The 20,863-nt window shown below is 45.8% G+C and overlaps 1 protein-coding gene across 2 annotated transcripts in view; it reads left to right on the forward strand.

Moving 5' to 3' along the window:
- The window catches only part of lpp (LIM domain containing preferred translocation partner in lipoma), a 116,076-nt gene that overhangs the window by 218 nt on the left and 94,995 nt on the right, over nucleotides 1–20,863 (forward strand). The window contains exons 2-3 of one of the 2 annotated variants that reach the window (XM_084473202.1): nucleotides 4,110–4,189; nucleotides 14,567–14,610. The gene's annotated coding sequence lies outside the window, so the exon portion shown is untranslated. Of the gene's footprint in view, nucleotides 1–4,109; nucleotides 4,190–4,853; nucleotides 4,868–14,566; nucleotides 14,611–20,863 lie in introns of those variants that run through there. The other variant, XM_084473203.1, reaches the window with a different exon arrangement.

The raw sequence follows: 20,863 nt of genomic DNA on the forward strand, positions 1-20,863 counted from the left end.
TAGTTTGCGCCCTGTTGTGCTTCCTCGTTCAGCCTGCTGTACTTTCCACTGAGGGCGTAGCCTCACCGGGGACACGGCCACGGTGCGTCGGAACCGCAACGTGTGCCTACTGTGTGGATCCATTGATTAAAGACCGAACATCGGCGGAACCCCGCCGGGTTGTCGGTGATCGGCCCCTTGAGCAAGGGGGGGTTTCAGCCCGGCGGTCTGCTGCACAAACATGCGGAAGAAAGCTGGTGTTGTCACCAATGGAGGAGCAGGAGGGTGGACGTGTGTGTGTGTGTGTGTGTGTGTGTGTGTGTGTGTGTGTGTGTGTGTGTGTGTGTGTGTGTGTGTGTGTGTGTGTGTGTGTGTGTGTGTGTGTGTGTGTGTGTGTGTGTGTGTGTGTGTGTGTGTGTGGCTTTTAGTGCTTGTTTGCTGGTTGTTTCGTGTGACTGTAGTCCTGTGAAGACCCGACGTTGTGCCCTGAATGGTCTCAGTGGAGACCATGTGTGGAGGAGTCGTGGACGCTGTCAGGAAGCGTCCGACAAGGAGTGCTCGGTTTCCCGACACATCGCCACGGTTTATGGTCGAAACTATGTGGCATGTGTCCACTGACCACACAGCGTATCTGTGCTTCCGAACACAGCTTCAAAGTTGTGCTCTCTCTGTCTACATCTAACAACACTGACCTGCAGAGCTGCGTTATAGCCGGAGATGTGTCGCTACTCACACACCTCCGTCCTGACACACGGGGCCTCTGCAGACCTGCCGGGCCCCTTATCTCTGTTGTCTCTGGGTTTGATTCTGCATATTATTATGGTCAATAATGCATCATACATACATTCATAATGTGTGCTAACAGCAGAATGCAGCCTTATCTTGGGTGTTGTCCCTAGAAGACACTGTGTGTGTGTGTGTGTGTGTGTGTGTGTGTGTGTCGTGCCAATACTTTCTCTACTGCCCTATTCTTGCATATTAAGTGAAGAAAGTCGTGGTTTTAGTGTTAATATATGAGTGCCACCGTGTTACTGCCTGCACTGTGCTATCCTCGCACATTCCTTGAAGTGACAGTAGGCCTACTAGAAGTGTGAGTTCCTGGTCTCTGAGGGCAGAAGGAAGGGTCCTAGTTCTCACTATACAACATTATATAGCCTACACATTGTTCTGCCACAGAAGCAGCTTGCAGTGCGCTTAAATATTCATCACTTGTTTCCATTGAAAAAGACTGAAACACGCATTCAAACTTTACTTTGATAGGAATTTCAAATCAATAACATCAAAGTCCCAGGGGCTTCATCATCAAACTGAATAAATCTGTCGTCTCCGCACACTTTACAAAAAAAACCTCAGGCAACATTAAACAGAACTGTCTTTTAAAAGGATGCACTTGGCAGCCTTGATGATTTTCATGTTAAAAGCGTAGTCCCTCCACTGCCTTTTGAGTGTGAGTTTAAGTCAAGTCCTTCTACTGTATGCGTTTAATGGCATGTTTTAATGAGCAGAGATCCGCAGGCCAGGGCTGTGGATACACAGCTTAGCGGCTCACTGCGGACCACAGTCTTGTGGGTCTTTCTCTATGACCTGCGTCTCTAGTCTCTACGACGTGAGTCTCTAGTCTCTTTTCCCTGGGTCTCTACGTTGGTCTCTACCTGGGTCTCTCTGACCATGTTCTCTATGTTGGTCTCTACCTGGTTCTCTCTGACCATGGTCTCTACGTTGGTCTCTACCTGGGTCTCTCTGACCATGTTCTCTATGTTGGTCTCTACCTGGTTCTCTCTGACCATAGTCTCTACCTGGGTCTCTATGTTGGTCTATACGTGGGTCTCTACCTGGGTCTCTACCTGGCTGGGTTTCTATGTTGGTCTGTACGTGGGTCTCTACCTGGGTCTCTACCATGGTCTCTACCTGGGTCTCTACCTGGCTGGGTCTCTACGTTGGTCTGTATGTGGGTCTCTACCTGGGTCTCTACCATGTTCAGAGAGACCCAGGTAGATACCATGGTAGAAACCCAGGTCGAAACCCAGGTACAGACCAACGTAAAGACCAACGTAGAGGCTCTCTATGTTGGTCTGGACGTGGGTCTCTCTGACCATGATCCCCGCCTCCTAGGTATCCATGACACAGGCGTAGTCCACAGAGGCCATGATGTAAAGCTAGACCTCAGGGCATTGGTCGTCTTTCCTGCTAACTTGTCTGGTTCCTTTTTGACAAACTAGTGGAGGAGGTTGGCAGACATGTCCATTTGTGACAGGTCATTTTCATGTTATGAAGAGCAGACGATGTCCCTGAGGTGGATTCAGACTAGTTAATAATCCAAAGTCTGGTGGCAAACGGTGGCTGGTTTCACTTTCTTTCACGTCATATTTATTTTTGACCAATCATGTCGCTGATACTGAGGATCTGTAAGCGTGTGATCCTCTGGACTAGCGAACTGTACTGTAGAAATGTGTCTGTAAAGGCTTCAAAGCAACACCATCTAAACAGACTATTTTCAAAATACTTGTTTCCCCTTTTGAACCCTTCCTCCACGCGTGCAAATGAGTCTCTTCAGTAGAGATCTCCGTTACAGAACAGGAAACAAGGCGTAACTCCACCCCTTTACGGTTTCTGGGACTTCGGCCAGATCCGCCCAGAGGTTCTGAACTACATAGTAGGGCTGCTGGAGCCCAGATTCCTGAATTGGGGACCTTTTTGGTTGTTTGGTGGACTCCGCTCCAACCCCCTGAAGCAGAATCATGAATACAAGATTTCCGCAGAAACCAGGGTGCTCGAGGGCTTTTTGATGAGGAATTATAAGTCTTTACTGTCACTGATATCAAGATGAGGTCACTGAGTGATGGCTCACTCATTGATGGTTCACTCAGTGAGCAATCCGTCCTGTAAAGGATCTTCAACGGTCTGAATATCTCCACTACAGTTCATTGTGCCTTGCATTCAGCCAGCACATGCATCATTTTTTACATTTACATTTAGGGAATTTAGCAGACGCTTTTATCCAAGGCGACTTACAATACATTTGTAAGAAGAAAGAGAAACAACAATAAATCTCTGTCAGTACAGTAAGGATATTCATAGAACCAAGTGCCAAGCACTAACAATTGTTATGTTAACCAATTCCCTGTATGATAAGAGCATCATGGTTCTGCTAAAAATGTTTTTGAACACATTGAAATAAATAACCACCCCCTCCATGCCCCGCGGTGCTGATAATCACATAATCATGTCATTGATCATCTCTATGAGCAAGTGTCCTGTATGCTACTGTATAGATAGAGTGAGTTCTGTGGTTAAGTTGCGGTGTATATTTCAGACCACATCCCCCCCCCCCCCCCCCCCCATGTAGAGCAGACCTTGGGTCAACCCGTTGAGAAACACGACATCTAACGCAAGGCACCTTTGAATTACTGTCACCCCATGCTCGTCATATCTCCGCGTGCTCGGCTAAAGTGTCTGGCGCAGCGCTTGGACTTTGATTGACGTTAACCGATAACGAGCCAAGGGTTGTGGGCCGAGGGTTGTTGGGTTGTAGTTTGAAGCTGTTGCTAACCCCTAACCCCTGAGCGAAATCCTCACCTTAAAGGGGTTCCGTCATGCTCTTATATTAGAGAGTACTGCTTCAAACGCGTGGTGCTCAACCTCACCTCTGCCTAGTTGACCACCAGGTGTGAGGTTAATTGAACCAATTTTCTATCCATCAAACATCTGCGTGGACACTGACTCATGATGTCACAAGTGGATGGATTTGGAAATGGCTTGTAACTTGCCCTCTTTCAATGTAATGGATCTTATTTCACATGTATGCTCTTATTTACATGTGACATTTTTCAGACTTATTTATAGAGCTATTTCTGCTGCTGTTATGGTGTGTGTGTGTGTGCGTGTGCGTGTGCGCCTCGCTCCAGAGAGTTTGATTTACCGAGATGACCTGTAGTGCTTCTCATTGGATAAATTAAACACTTTGACCTTTGACCCTAACACCAATACTAACACTAACACTACCGCTAGTTAATTAAAGTACAAATACTAGCACACACTATTAATTGAGTCTATACTATGATATTATTATTATGTCACGTTGTCTTGGACTGTCTGTGTGTAGTGAGCGTGTTTCTGTTTGGATGTTTCAGACGTTGGAGTTCACCGTGTGATTGAGGACAGCCGCTCTGTAGAAGACCTTCCACACAGAAGAACAGAAGAAGAACCAAAGGTACACTCCGATGGAATGCACACGTATTGAGAAATGAACTTTCTCTCATTCAGAAGCGACAATCATCCTGAATGTTGCTTCTGAATGAGAGAGTGCTTACTTGAAATTGTCCTCCTCAGCTTCTGAATGAGAGAGAGTTAACTCCACACTGAAAAGTGTGGAGTTTAAAAGGGCAGCTTCCAGGGTTCCAGTGCTTCTTAATCTGCAGTGATCTGTAGCGTCAGGGTTGCTCCCAGATCCTTGTCTCGGGTTCCTGTGTAAACGCGTCCTAAACATACTTCAATGCATCGCATCTGCCAAGTCGGGCTCCCCAGGGGCCCCTCCATGGCCGTCAGGGCAGCCATGTTAGGTCAGCCCGACCGCCATCCCTGCTGTCGCGTCCCCCCCCAACCCCTGCTCCCCCCTACTCCCCGGTATTCCGATCCCGCCTGAAAGATATGTGTGCTGCGACTCCGGCTCCCAAACTCCAACATTCCGGGCGAAAAAAAAAAGGCAAAAGCAAAGTGCCGTGGCCTCGCAGCTTTCATCATACTTTCCCCATATTTGGGAATGTTTACCTCGTCCTGCTCCGGCAGCGGCGGTGGCGGAGGAGAGGGCTGGGGCGATGCGGGCGGTGGGCTAGAGCCTCTCTCTCTGCTCCCACTCAGCCCTGCTCACTGGTCTGTGGGTCCTTCAGCTGTGAGTATCCCTCTTGTAACTCGGTAGTATATGGTGGTAGTAGTGTAGTATTTCAGTGTTGTAGTGTTCCGTTCCACCTGATTCTGCTGCTTATCTTCGGGATGATACGACTCTTAACGGTTTATTTGAAATTCCGAGGTTTTACGATGATTGATTGACCTATTGATCGATCGGGGGACATCAGTGTGACCGTGGCCTCTGGTTCTCATGGGATGTCCGTTGGTCAGACCAGAGTGTTATAACTATTATACGGTAGATTTGTATACAGTCATGCATTCTTTAACCAGTGTGGTGATGGTGATATCATGTTCAGCCTTCAGATGTCAGGCTGCCTGCTTGGTCTTTCCATCCAGTCGGTTTTTTCATCCTCTCCTGGTTCTGTGGACTGAAGTTCTGTGTTGAATAATCACGGCCCTGCCATCGCAGAACCCAGCAGTGAAGAAGTAGTTTGGTTCATCGCTGTGATGCTCTTCAGTATTTGTCGTTATTTCAGACTCGATTTTGTTATTCTACCAAACATATCGAGTTCAGCTTGTCGTTGAGTGAACCTTATTATCCGTCAGAGCAGTTTGAGATGACAGATTCTGTCCCCCCCCCCCCTCTCTCCTCTGCTTGAGGAGATGTTTTAAGTAATCTCTAAATGACTCTTGTCAACAAATTAAGTCTCCAGATAAACTCATCTTGTTACGGCGGGGCTGCTGGGACCGGGGGTAAGTAGGAGGCGATTAGGGGACTCATTAAGACACTCGTTTTAGGGATTGTTTTGCCGTCCTGATTGCCGTATAGCTAATGATTCTCAGCAAACAGACGGTGGGAGATTGCACAGAGATTAGCGTGAGGGAGACGAAAAACACTCTTTCTCTTTCCCCCCCCCCCAACTGTCGTAACCTTGACCAGACGGACTTCGGTTCCCGGAGACCAGATGGATGCCGGACCGGTGAACACCGAACCGTAGCGTGGAACACATTCTATGCACCGTTGTGTAGAGAGACGCTGGGTAGCTGAACGTGTTCCTCTGTCTCCTGCTCCTCTCCGGGGCGCTCGTTCACCGGGGCGCTTGTTCACCGGTCCTCACGCAGGAGGATATTAATTGTGTCACACATTCTGCCAGAGAAGTAAACAACCGCGAGGAGAACAGAAGTCCCCCTAGCCATCATCCACAGACCTCCCGTGTGTGTGTGTGTGTGTGTGTGTGTGTGTGTGTGTGTGTGTGTGTGTGTGTGTGTGTGTGTGTGTGTGTGTGTGTGTGTGTGTGTGTGTGTGTGTGTGTGTGTGTGTGTGTGTGTGTGTGTGTGTGTGGGCGGTTGTGCTCGTGCACGCGTCTAGACAGCAAGCGCATCTAAACCTGCCGAGGAGACGAGGGGGTACATCACACTGTATTCCCCTGCACCGACCCCCCCCCGCCCCCATACTACGCCTCACTATTTTAACAAGCACTTCTGAAGGCGCGGCGCACACGTGCGCTACACACACCGACATCAAGACCCGGCACCGTGTAGCGGTTGTAAAATAAGTTGCGAACTTCAACTTGGACCCACTTTAAGTGGGTCAGGGCCCCCAGGGGCCCGATGCTCTTAATACACAGAACACATGTTGAGGAGGGCCACGGTGGTGTTGGGGTATCAATGCTGACGTTAAGGAAGTCTTTACTGTTTCCCTGATGTTTTACTCCAACTCGAGTGGCTTTCGACGTGTTTTGTGAAGGATAGTAGTAATAGATAACAACGCAGTTCATCGGTATCAGATCCGTACCGGCCCCCCGTATCCATACGTGCTCTGGTAACACAGTGTAAAGGTTCTCTGGTGACAGATTGTAAAGGTTCTCTGGTAACACGGTGAAAAGGTTCTCTGGTAAGACGTTGTAAAAGTTCTCTGGTAAGACATTGTAAAGGTCATATGTAAAGGTTATCTGGTCACGTTGTTACGGTTCTCTGGTCAGTGGTAACACGTTGTAAAGGTTCTCTGGTCGCCCAGCGGTTGGGCGTGGGGACAGACAGGACACAGCAGCAGGAAGCGCTGTAGTTAAGAGATAGCTAGTGGAGAGGAGAGAGGCTCCAGCGTTGGTACAGAAGTTGTATCCGGTTGTGGTGCGATGGCACTGATGGAGCTGAAGGAAAACGCTTTCCATGCCAAGACAGTTTGATATGTTCAAACGCCGAGGCCCAAAGGCCTCTTCTAGTGATGACCGGCATGCTCTCTCCGGCCCCCTGTGGCTACAGCATGTGCATGTTTGAGTAGAACCAGTGCATGTTTGAGTAGAACCAGTGCATGTTTGTGTAGAACCCACGTTTTGGGTATTTGTCGTATCGTAATAATTTCTTCAGAGTCATTAGGATGTTGGTAATTATCCCAATGTGAGGATGCAATGCTGAATGATTTGCGTTATCCCTAGTAGAGGAACAAAGTACTGAATATTACAGCAGCTCTGTGGTTAATGATATGATCAACAATGTAAGACACCCCTTCCTTTCTGCTCTGCTGGAGAATGGCTTTGTAGAATAACGACGATGTGTAATTACATGAATGGTGAGAGACGTTATCACATGAACCTGAGTCTGTTTCCATAGTTTCCCTTTCTTCTAATCCCAAGAGGGCGTCATCCTCGTAGTTCTCACGTTCGCTGTAGTTTGAGTCGACTTTCAGGGCAATTCAATCCTTTCTCCGGTTATTGTTAGGAATAGCCATAACCTCCCGCTCCTTGAATGTCTCACGTCTATAAATTGATTTTAAAGGGTTCTTAAAGGTGGCACTCTGTTCGATGTTCACATTACAACGCACAAAAGAGCGAGAAAAGTGGAATGTAAAATGGTGGTGGTGTGCTCTAATGGGACACTAAATATGGCAGCAAAGTGTTAGCAGTATGGAAGAATGCAAATGACCTTTTCCAGTTGGCGGTTACACAGGACACAGGACTCGAACCTAAGCTGTGGCGCTTCAGATCGGAGCGGTAGGGAGAGCTGTTCCCTGGGACCGAGGGGGGCCGTGTTCACACGGTCCCGGCCCGTGTCCATGGAACGTGCGATGGCTCCTGCAACAGCCGCCCAACTAGCCCCCCGCGGTGCAGGAATGCAATTACCTACTGACCTAAATCACTCCCAAGGCTGCAGCACAGCGCACCGCTCTGCTGTAGTTACTGACTCACTAGTCACACACACACACACACACACACACACACACACACACACACACACACACACACACACACACACACACACACACACACACACACACACACACACACACACACACACACACAGTGTGTTAACATGGCAGACAGTTTCTGGAACCGGTGGCATGTAGTTAATCAACACGGCTGTACACTTATCCTGCTGCTGAGCTGTCAATACTTAATTTATACCGGCAGACACGACACCTCAGTCCTGCTGATGGACTTCTATTCTGTTCAACCGAGCCATTACAAGCTGGAGAGGAGAGCCTCTCTCCCGGGTCCTATGCAGCTGTTTGTCTGGACCACAGAGGCCTCGGGCTGAAGCAGGCTCAGCCTGGAGCAGGCTCAGACCGGTCACTCAGCGGATTATTGTCCGCTGGGTTCTGAAGTGACATGCATCTGAGATAATTTGCCTCAGTGTTGAACGTTATTCTCAACACAGAGCTTATGTCGTTATGATCCTATCACCGACGGTGGCCTTTGTGTAGCAGGTTGGGACGTGTGCGCTAAGTGTCTGCTGTGAGGCCTCACGTTGATATCAGACTTAATCCCTAAAGCCTCACCCTGACCTTGATTTGTTAAGAGATATAATGCATCAGCAACAATTACAATCGGTTTGCAGAGCTAGGTGCTACAGTTAGCCTGTGCAGCGCTAGGTGCTACAGTTAGCCTGTGCAGTGCTAGGCACTACAGTTAGCCTGTGCAGCGCTAGGTGCTACAGTTAGCCTGTGCAGTGCGAGATGCTACACTTAGCCTATGCAACGCTATGTGCTACAGTTAGCCTGTGCAGCACTAGGTGCTACAGTTAGCCTATGCAGCGCTAGGTGCTACAGTTAGCCTGTGCAGCGCGAGGTGCTACAGTTAGCCTGTGCAGCGCGAGGTGCTACAGTTAGCCCGTGCAGCGCGAGGTGCTACAGTTAGCCTATGCAGCGCGAGGTGCTACAGTTAGCCTGTGCAGCGCTAGGTGCTACAGTTAGCCTGTGCAGCACTAGGTGCTACAGTTAGCCTGTGCAGCACTAGGTGCTATAGTTAGCCTTGCAGGGCTAGGTGCTACAGTTAGCTGGTGCAGTGCAAGGTGCTAAAGTTAGCCTGTGCAGCGCTAGGTTCTACAGTTAGCTCAAGCCTTGGGATCATGCCTTAATAAAATCTCACAAACGTCTTCAAACTAACATTAGAAATTCAGAACTAAAATATTCTTCGAATGAGGTTGTATGAAACCCTGTTAAATGTTTTATCCCATTTTTTATTCAAAATAGTATTATTCTCAAAAAGACATATATTTTTTTGTCCCCACTACCTGAAGATGGAAAAACCTTTTTTATTTATAAAAGGTCATTTAGCTATCCGTTAATAATTTACATTTCCTTCACAAGCCTTTGGTCGCCGATGGAGCATGAATCTTTAATAGTGTGCGGACATGCCTTGCTGTGTAACCTAGGCATGTCCATTCTAAGAACGTTATACACACGGCCATATGCTAAGTTAACTTTGAACGTTTTAAAATAGAATAAACTGAAATTGAAATTAGTCCAGAAAATATTTAATCATTAACTTCCATTTCGTGGAATGAAGATTTTAGGGAGAATAATGACATAGGGAGTCTCTCTGCATTTATTGTATGTTGTACGTCCTTGTACTTAAAAATAGTACTTAGCATCATGTTGCATCTAATCCTATCAATCTTTGTTGTTTACAGGGAATGGATTAACCTAGCGATTGTTAGTGCTTGGCACTTGGTTCTATGAACATCCTTACTGTACCGACAGCGATAAATGGTTGTTTCCCTTTCTTCTGACAAATGTACTTATTGTAAGTCGTTTTTGATAAAAGCGTCTGCTAAATGCCCTGAATGTAAATGTAGAATATCCATAAAGCCCAAGGTATGGAGAGCATGGTTGACTTTTCAACCAACTAACAAAGCTGTTGTGGGAAAAACGTATCATCCACTCATAAAGAATCAATATCGTAGCATCCATTTACTGAAGCGCTTCAGTTTAATTGGTATCTTGATTGCAAAGTTGATTTTATTGCAGTAATTTTATTTTTGGAGTCAAGATGAGTGTTCCCCTTGTGAGCAATTTATTTTTACCAGTACAAATTAAAAACCATTACACAGGATAAGAAGGTGATGATTTAAAAGGAATAGAAATGGTAGAAAATCTAATTATACACAAACACATAATTATAACATTAGACAAGATTGTCTTTTTTTACCATAGTAGCCTATAGTAATGCATCCATTAGTTCTAGTACTATATATTGCCCTTGTCCATTAGAACTGTACCAAAAACGTCCTAGTACTATGCCCATTAGTACAAATGCATGCATTTGTACTATGAAACAAGTACTGTGTCAATGCAGCCACCCATAATTATTATACTGGATACTATACCTAGTATTCCATCCATTGGTACTGTACAAAGTACAGCATTGAAGTACTGTACGTAGTACTGTAGCTATTGGTACTGTTCCTAGTACTGTACCATTGGTACTACATGTAGTATTGTACCCATTGGTGCTACATGTAGTACTGTACGTAGTACTGTGCCATCGGTGCTATATGTAGTACTTTACGTAGAACTGTACATAGAACTGTATCCTCTGTACTACTTGTAGTACTGTACCTAGTACTGTACATAGTACTGTACCATCGGTACTGTACCTCAGGTTAAACATGTGTCCAGTTATAAATACCGCCTGGGCCCCAGGAGAGAACCCAGGTGGATCCTGGGAGATATTCTCAGGGCTCTACTGGCTTCCTCCATGTAAACCAGATGTCCTCCACTGGTCCACTGAACAAGCGGGCCCTGCTGGAGCAGGGGGGCTCCTTGCTGCTTACTGCTGGGGGATCCGTGTTGGAGAGAGTACTCGGAGGTGGGAGTGGGGAGACGAGGATAACACTGGCATGATGAGGTCACTGCTCACAATAGAGGAGGGTGTTTTTTGGGTGCTCTCTCTTATATTCTAGTGGCACTAGGATTTGTGGATGACGTTAAGCATGCTGTGTTTTTATCCCTCATCTTGATATTTAAATGGTAAATGGACTGCATTTATACAGCGCTTTTCTAACCAGTGGCCACTCAAAGCGCTTTACAATATTGCCTAACATTCACCCATTCATGCACACATTCACACACCGACGGCGGTGTCAGCCATGCAGGGCAACAGCCAGCTTGTCAGGAGCAGTCAGGGTGAGGTGTTTTGCTCAGGGACACCTCGAGGAGCCGGGGATCAAACTAGCAACCTTCTGGTTACCAGCCAACCCGCTCTTCCTCATCAGTCACAGGCCACCCTATGTCTTACCAACTATTATTATTATCATTATTAGCGTTTTACATTCAGCTGACACACTACTTTCACTCATAAATGATTGCATCAGTACATTGACGGCAAAGTGCCGGCAAGGTGCCGGCACTTTGCTGGGACTGTGATGGCGACCCAGCGTTTTGGTGGACTCCCGGCGTTGACCTATTTATTGTAATGGTATCAGAAATATTCTCTTGGAAATTCATCCATCTTAAAGTGAAACAAAGAGCCCTTTGAGTGTTTAAATGACTTTTCCTTTGACCTGGGTGACCTCTTTAGAATTGAGCTTAATGCTCTCCGTTGCTGTGGAGATCACTCACACCTGATAGCAAATTGCCCAGTGTTCAAACATTTAATGGCCGTGATAATTTCATCTTTATCTTTCAAGTTCCTACATGAGCCATTGAGGCCAAATGCTCCCACCTTCGTTATCTTAATGGACTTGACATTTAATAAATTGCTTGGTTTTATTTGAATATATATAGAACGAAATATAATATTTTAAATTGAGTAGTTTCGTTTTTTTTCTCTGAGTCTAACTGTCAAATTTCCATTTGGATGGTAGGCTGACAATGGCATGATGAGGTCATTTTAGGCCAATTACAATAAACTGGTCAGGTTAAAATAGCTCACTACCTGCCAGCAGTTCATTCATAAAATGAGCCATTGAGGTGAAATGCATTCACTCTTTCAGTCCAAGCTTTTTGACTTGAGAAAATAATCTTGTTTGTACCAAGTGCTTCATACAACTAGAGTTCCAAGATCAACACATGCATGACAAACTCTCCTGGCTGAAAGTTGATGTGAGGCTGAAAGCATCACTTCTGTCTTTCATAAAAAATATTAATACATTAAACAACCCAACTGTTTGTTTAGGCAGCTAACACTTAGCTCTAATGTGCACACATACCCCACCAGACATGCCACCAGTGGTAACTACACAATTCCAACAATCAAAACAAACTCAAAACAATGCACAGTACTATGTAGAGCAATGGTTGAATGGACCCCAGGAAGAGTAGCTGATTTCTTCTGCATCAGCTAATGGGATCCAAATAAAATCCTAAAATCCTAACACCACTATAGTCGCACTGGGGAAGGTTTCAGGAATGGGTAACAATGCTAATTGTTTTTGGCTGTGTTTTAAGAGTTGCCATGGCTGCATGAGTCTCTGGTTCTTAATGTGTGGAACCCTCTAGATTCTAGAACGTCTTCTTCTTTATTTAAGACATGATTCAACCTGTCATTTCATAGTCGGTATAAAAATATTTGTTTTAATATTGTTGTTGAGGAATGCTCAGCCCTGAAAGGAAATATTTAAGTGGCACTAGAATATAGTTGTGCTCGTATTTTATAATTATTATTGAACGTTTAACTCCCACGGCTCTTGCTAAATATGAATAATATTGTATGTGTCAATATGTCAGCAGTGATGTATTTATTTATTTTTCTTAAATGTTTTTAGGCTTTGCGAATCGGACTGATCTGATTGAGTTGATCTGGTGGTATAAAAATATACAGCGGCTGGTTTTAATTAATCCCTTCAAACTTGTTCACGAGTTCAAAGTTTATCGTGACATTTACCTACAAGCATAAAGTAGAATGTTCAAAGCGCAAAATGAAATTGCTTTAAACTATTTATATCCTCTTATTAAAAGTGTTTTAGTTTCAACATCTGGTTTTCATTAAAAAAAAAAATGAAGTGAGAATTGTGCAGTAAATAAGATCATTCTTTAAATTAGAGTTTAATTTATAGATGACTATCATGTGCTATCATGCTGATCATCATGTTTTCTGTATACACACCGTGTAAAATCAAGAAACGCCCAAGTGTCGGTTACATTTATAAAAGTGGCTTTGGTGTTCGATTTCCCTCCAAAAGATTCTGGGTTTGTCCAGTCAACCTCTCAGAAGGCCTCCTTCATCTAGGACACACACACACACACACACACACACACACACACACACACACACACACACACACACACACACACACACACACACACACACACACACACACACGTGTTGTTGACTGACGCTGAGAGGAAGAAGGGGCGGGGCTCCCTGTGGTATTCTCCGCTCTGCGTGGGGGAATCTGACACTGTCAATTTATCACAACTAAAGAAGTCCCCGCACAAACCCAGAGTCTTCACACACACACACACACACACACACACACACACACACACACACACACACACACACACACACACACACACACACACACACACACACACACACACACACACACACATCACACACACTGCACACACATCACACACACTGCACACATCTGGGCCCTAGGGACCCCCCCCTCCACCCACCCCTACCTGTATTTAATCTAAATGTAGGACATTCCCTACGCCACAAATAGACGTTTCAGCCTCCTTTTATTATTATTACTCGTATTATTATTTATATTATTAATTTATTTGTTATTATTTTGTAACTTTAAGTTTGTCACTTGCAGGCAAAAGTTTCTTTCTTCCTTTTAAACTATTTTTTTTTATTGATGTCATTCTGAGAGATAATTATTGTGACAGGAGTGAAATGTCAACGATAAATGTAGAATTGTAATCAACTGAGAAAATGAATATAAAGTCATCTTATTTCTGGTGACGGCTCTGCTGTGTGACTTGAGTGCTGCTTAACCCCAGACCTCCTTTCTCGGCCTCTCAGACCATAGTTTAACCCCAGACCTCCTCACTCTGTTTCTCCTCAGACCATAGTTTAACCCCAGACCTGCTCTCTCTCTCTTCAGACCGTAGTTTTACCCCAAACCTGCTCTCTCTCTCCTCAGACCATAGTTTAACCCCAGACCTCCTCTCTCTCTCTCTCCTCAGACCATAGTTTAAACCCAGACCTCCTCTCTGTCTCTCCTCAGACCGTAGTTGAACCCCAGACCTCCTCTCTCTGTTTCTCTTCAGACCGTAGTTTAAACCCATGCCTTCCTCGCTCTGTTTCTCCTCAGACCGTAGTTTAACCCCAGACCTCCTCTCTCTTTCTCTTCAGACCGTAGTTTAAACCGATGCCTCCTCGCTCTGTTTCTCCTCACACCGTAGTTTAACCCCAGACCTCCTCTCTCTGTCTCTCCTCAGACCTTAGTTTAACCCCAGACCTCCTATCTGTCTCTCCTCAGACCGTAGTTTAACCCCAGATCGCTCTCTCGGTTTCTCCTCAGACCATAGTTTAACCCCAGACCTTCTCTCTCTGTTTCTCCTCAGTGTCTGCTCCTTGGTGACCGGCTCCTCTCCTCTCCAACATCAAGGTGAGTCCTGCTCTTGTCTTTGAAGAGAATACTTCAGACGCATCGATTCGTGTCCCGTTAGCATTTAAGCATTACCCATCTATGAGGTAGAGAACTATTTAATCATGTTCTAAAAAAACCTTTAACTTGGCAGTGTAGCCACTGAAATCAAAAGGTCAGTTAAATAATTTTATATTTTGGTTATTGGTGGTTTACTGTAATTAAGAGCAGTAAAAGAGCAGTTAAGTGCATCACAAAAAACAAGCTCTAGTTCTGAATGACTCAGCCAGTCAAGTGCACCTTCTCACCAGAAGATGAAAAGCTCTTGGAAGAGGGGGTTCCCTGATGGGTTGGGATTATGCAGCTAGCTGGTTCTTCCAGAGACATTCCACACCAGCGTCGCTCCACCTGACCTCTCACCCAAAGCTGGTTTTGACCTCCACCCCCGGCCGTGTATTTGTAGCCCAAAGGTCATGAGTTTGATCCCGTCATCGGCTAGCATCCTGGAGTGAGTTGCGTACCAGTGTGTCCACATGATTAAAGCTACGCTCTGTGGGAATGTTTGTAACACACAAAAGCTGTACAGAGACATCCTTTACACACACTGGACGCAGAATGTTTGAAATATGCTGAATTGCGCTAATGCCGTGACCATCAACACACGCACAACTACAGAAAAGATTCATGTGCTTTCCATTGAACATACATGACATACGTTATTATTAAATCTGTCCCAAATGGTTGCACTTTTTTTTTTTTTTAAGGACAGCCAGATTTCACACAAACTGATGTATTATGCATGTAGTGGTCTTCTCTGCTCTTTTTTTGTAATTTGCCAACAATGAGTTTGGTTTTAACGCCACATCGCCATGGAAACCACAGGATCCTACTTTCAGTTGAAGTGTACGTGTAAAGGTAACAGTTGTGAGGCTGTGTCCGTCGACGGTGCCATTTGAAGACGTTCTGAAATGAGTTGAGTCTGACACATCGCCAGGTCTCAACTAGTTTGGTACCTGATGAAGTTTCCTCTACCAGAATGCCCTCTGGGGTGTCGGACCTGTGGAGAGAGGCGGGCCCTGTTTTAATCAGATGTTCAGTGTTTCCTCTACCCTCAGACCAGACGCTCATGTATAGACCGGTCTGGGGTTTACTCAGTTGTAATTCACAGGAGAAGTTTGTAGAACATCCCTACCTTTTTAAAGAGAAGTGGGACGCCGACAGAGATACGCTGTGGAGAAATATAGGAACTGGGGGCAAATTAAAAGGGAAGAATAACAGTGTGTGGTTTGGATTGTACCTTAAACGTTCAGTTTATAAACATATCGACATCATCAAATGTTAACTTTCTGTATTTCTGTTGTGGTTCTCTCACCTTTGGCCTCTCAAGGCAATTTACAATTCGTGCCTCACATTCACCCATTCATTCTCCCATTCAATCACACATTCATAAACCCATTCATACATACATTTATACACACTATTCACCCATGTAATCAATCATTCATAAACCCATTCATACACACATTCATTCACCCATGTAATCAATCATTCATAAACCCCTTCCTACACACATTAATGCACATTCAATAACACATTCATGCACCCATTCATACAATGATGGCTGAGTCGACATACAGCTCGTCTGGAGCAGTTGGGGACGGTGTTTTGCTCAGGGACACATCCACCCTCAGCAAGGAGTAGCTGGGGATGGAACCAGCAACCGATGGTGCACTGATAGTGCTGCGGGGGTTCAGGAGACGGAAGGAGGAGGCGATAGACTGGGTTGACTCTTCTGGTTTGTTTTCAGTGGGTGGTTTGAACCAGATTCACCAAGCCCTCCTTTCAGTCATTGCCTAAGTGGCCCAGCTGTGGTCTAAGATGGGCTAATTAGGCAATGAGCATAACTAGCCCATCTTAGGCTGCAAAAGGGCTAGTTTGGCAATGAGGATAACTAGCCCATCTTAGACTGCAGGAGGGCTAGTTATGCTCATTGCCTAACTAGCCCTCTTGCAGCCTAAGATGGGCTAGTTATGCTCATTGCCTAGATAGCCCTCCTGCTGACTGAGATGGGCCTAACTAGTTGGGCTTGTTGCCTAAACCTAGCCCTCCTGCTGTCTGAGATGGGCCTAACTAGTTAGGCTTGTGGCCTAACCCTAGCCCTTTTGCAGTCTCCAAGATGGGCTAGTTTCGCTTGTTCCCTCACTGTTGAAGAACAAGAGTGTTTAGAAGGCTTGAGTGTTTCTTGGTCGTGACTTGCCACAGGGTCCGTCTTGGATCGGGGTTTTAAATAGCGCCGCCTCTTTATTTGAATGGACGCGATGCTCCAGATTCCTCCGGACCGTCTGGGGAGTGGGTCTGGGGAATTGTCTTCTGCCCTCCTTTTTAGGAAATATTATAATCGCTCTGCTTGTGTTCGTTACCAAAAAGTCATTCATCTCAATCTTGAGTTTGTGTCTACATCGATTCATTTACACTCCACGGCCCAGTCAAAGTTACTACCCAAGTAACTGTCAATCCCACGTACCATCCCAGCCTTTTGTTTTGACCATCGGTTGAAGATGGCCTTTGTGTAGTTCTTAATCACATCAACAGTCTGAAAGGGCATCACAGGCCATCTAGTCATGACGCCCCTTAACCCTAGAAACCCCCTTAATCGTCAAGGAAGAGAAGGAGAAGGAGAAGGAGAAGGAACGCAGAGCGGGGGATCCCTCCTTCCAGGGTGTATAGGAGGCCATAGGAGCCATGGGTGACCCCATCACAGCAGTACATGGCCAGGTGACCCCATGACAGCAGCACGCTCTAACTGAGTGTCATCCACGGCTGTAGAGAGCATGTGTGTTATCTGATAGTACTACTACTAGTACTACTATACTGCTGCTGCTGCTACTACTACTGTACTGCTACTGCCGCTACTGTTCTACTACTACTACTACTACTACTATAATTATTATAATACTATAATAATAATAATACTATACTATCACATACTTCTACTCTGTTCCTTCTCAAGGCTCCCCGTTGCCCCTGGTCCTCAGAGGTCAAAGGTCAGGAGGTGTATGATGATGCAGTCCGGTGAAGGCCTGCGAGACTGTAAACGGGATTCAGTTCTTTACAAAAACAACCAAACTTGATTTAACGGTTGTGTTTCCTGTCCCAGTATTGGTGGGTTGTTGTTTGTCTCAGAGTGAGTCTCTGATCCGTGTGTTTGGGCGTAGACCCAGTGAGCTCTGGTCCGTCCTTCAGGAGATCTCTGAGGGATGGCTGACTCATAGACTTGGGGTCTTTCCACTCCTCGGATATGGCCCGCCCGGTCGGACCGTCAGGCTCAGAACGCTTCTTCTTTGTGCGTTACATTAACGTGGTGACGACTCATGTTCTGTATGGACACATTTACATTATACTTTGGTTTTTGTCGTAAATAGAAAGAACAGGAATTTTAATGCGTTTTTAATGTCTGCTATCTTCTCCTGTGTCATCCAAATGTCCTGTCTGGGATTAATTACGTACATCTTGTATTAAACACCTGTAAGATGAGACCTACAGGAATAACATGTGGCAGAGGTGCACATGCATCAGACATTGCATATACATTACTACACATACATTAGACCTCCTCTCCCAGGACATGTCTAATGTATGTGGAGGTACACATACATTACCCCGGTTATCCTCTTCAAGGACCTGTCTTATGTACAGTATGTGTGTCTCCACATACATTAAATTGATTCTCCTATTCCAGGACCTGTCTAATGTGGAGGTAAAAATTAATTAGACAGGTCCTGGAAAAGGAGGACCTGTCTAATATATGGGTACTCCCACAAACATTTGTCAGGTCCTAGGACAGCTGGGGGAGTGCCATATGCAACAACAAAGGGCAGACGTCATGTTCCGTACGATCAAAACATTGCATGTGTTGAGGGTGTGATTGCTGTGCGATACCGCCGCCCATCTGCACCAAACCAAATCAGCCAGGAGGATCCAGTGATCTGTGGACAACATGTCAACAGGACACGGTGGAGATCGGCAAAGCTGCGTCTGATTAAGAGCGTTGTTGACGCCGGGGGGCGACCGGCCCGGGCCAGTTTTAAACGGATTAGCAGCGCTGAGTAAACAGCAACAGTGATCGGTCAATTAAGTATCACGGAGAAGTGCAAAAACACATCTCGGGGGAGGGCTGAAGTTTCCTTTTCAATTAATCTTCTTTGGATGTGGGCAGGGGGAGACAGAGGGAGAGAAAGGGAGAGGAGAATCAGGAGATTAACAGGCTAACCACTGGGCCCTAAGCCTGTAAGACTCGTCGTTTAAAAACAGGCCAGGCTGACACCGGCCAAATGGACAAACAGAGTCGGCCCTTTTGTGTTTTTTCACCCTCAAAGGTTGAGAATGAAGGATGGAAATATCATAGAAATAGATAAGAGGATCCTAGAATGATTCACTGTTGATCCGATGTGTCTCCAAGTTCATGATTTACTATGTGGAGGTCTTTCAAGGCGCCCTGCCGAAGAACAGCTTTTTACTGACTTTTGAAAACCTCTCCAACGGACAAACGCTGGATTTCTCATTTCTTGAACGAGAAATACATGATTTTAAATGACATGTCAAGTATTATTTATTAATATAAAATACATTAACACTACATTTTGCGTACAAAATACAAAACTCCAAATAAACAGCAAAAAAATATATGATGAATATATAGCCTATATATATATATACTAATAAATACAATTTTACAATAACCCTAGAACACAGAATAACCCACATTAGAACAGCAAAAAAAATACACAACACAATATTTTACAAAAATAACCCACAATTTTTACATTAAAAACAAAAAACGTTTGACTAAAAATACATTTCACCGTCTCCTCAACCCGTCGTTCTGGCAGTTGGGGCGAGGAGGTGCAACACTTGGCAGAGCGAGGTGTCGCGATCCTACCTCGTCTGGCAGTGTGTTTGACAGGATTGTTTAACGTAAGCCTCTGTTTTAACGCCTTATTGTGCGATCGTCCTATTCACTAGGGGACAGGAGGTGAAGGAATAATACAGATCACTGGCTGAATTTCCCCCCATTGTTTTGTGCGTTTGTGTGATTGTGTGGACCGCCGCCAGAGGAATGCAGAGGCAGATGGGAGATGGCCTGGCCTGTGGTTCCTGAGCAAGAGGAGTTGGAGATTGCAGACAATGTCTGAGAGTTAAAACAGAAAACAAATCTAAATCCAGCTGCTTCTCTTCATACCGTCTTTTCTAACGGAGTGAAACCGAGGCGATTCCGTAGGCAACGGCACCGGAGGGGGGGGGGTGGTGGTGGTGTGTGTGTGTGTGTGTGTGTGTGTGTGTGTGTGTGTGTGTGTGTGTGTGTGTGTGTGTGTGTGTGTGTGTGTGTGTGTGTGTGTGTGTTCGGAAAAAATAAAACCCCTCCTGAGCTGCGATTTCCCTTCCTTAGCGTCTTTTATAATCTGTTCTAAAGGGATTCTCTTCGCCGAAGTCCTCCCCATTCTGCCAACAACAAAATGTTATCAATAATAAGTTGATTCGGGGCCCTCTCCTCGCCAGCCGAGCGGCTGAGGGAGGATTACGCGGCCGAGCCCAAATCCAGTTTAAGAAGGAATGTGTATCGCTCACGGAGGATTCAGGGGATAAGCCTGTAATGTGGAGAGGCTGTCGTAGCGCCGGGCTCACGCCGTCTACCATTCACTTAAAACCTTCTCCTTCCCTCACGCGGGACCCTCGGAATGGAGACCAGCGCTTGTTAGACGCACCACGTGACGCATGCCACGCCACTAACCGACTGATGTTTGTGGTCCGAGTCCCCATACAGGTTTGTGGTCGATACGGTGCCCGCGCCACCTCTCTTGGAATGGGACGGTCTGACGTTTACTGAGAGGGTGCATCGCTCAAGTGATTCACGTTTTCTGGCTGGCGTGGGGCTGAGAGAGGCTGTGGCTGGCAGAGTGTACGGGACGGGCGACCAGGACTCTGCCCCGCACGTCCATAGAGGATAAACGCACTCTGGCACCCCTCCTACATCCTTAGGAGAGGAGAGACATCCCTCCTACCTCCTAAGTGGGGGAGAGAAACCACTCTGGACTGGTCCAATACATCAGGCGTTACTGATGAGTCTTTTGAGCGCCCTACTGTCTATAAAGGGCCTGACAGTGAACACAGGAGCAGTCAGGGGTTAGGGTAGGGGTAAGGATGTACAGGAGTACAGGCAGTGCAGATAGGGGTTAGGACATCTTTCTTTAGGACACCTTTTGGTTAGACTGTGGGC

This window comes from Micromesistius poutassou (genome assembly GCF_964030765.1).
Source record: "Micromesistius poutassou genome assembly, chromosome: 9".
Taxonomy (NCBI): Eukaryota; Metazoa; Chordata; class Actinopteri; order Gadiformes; family Gadidae; genus Micromesistius; species Micromesistius poutassou.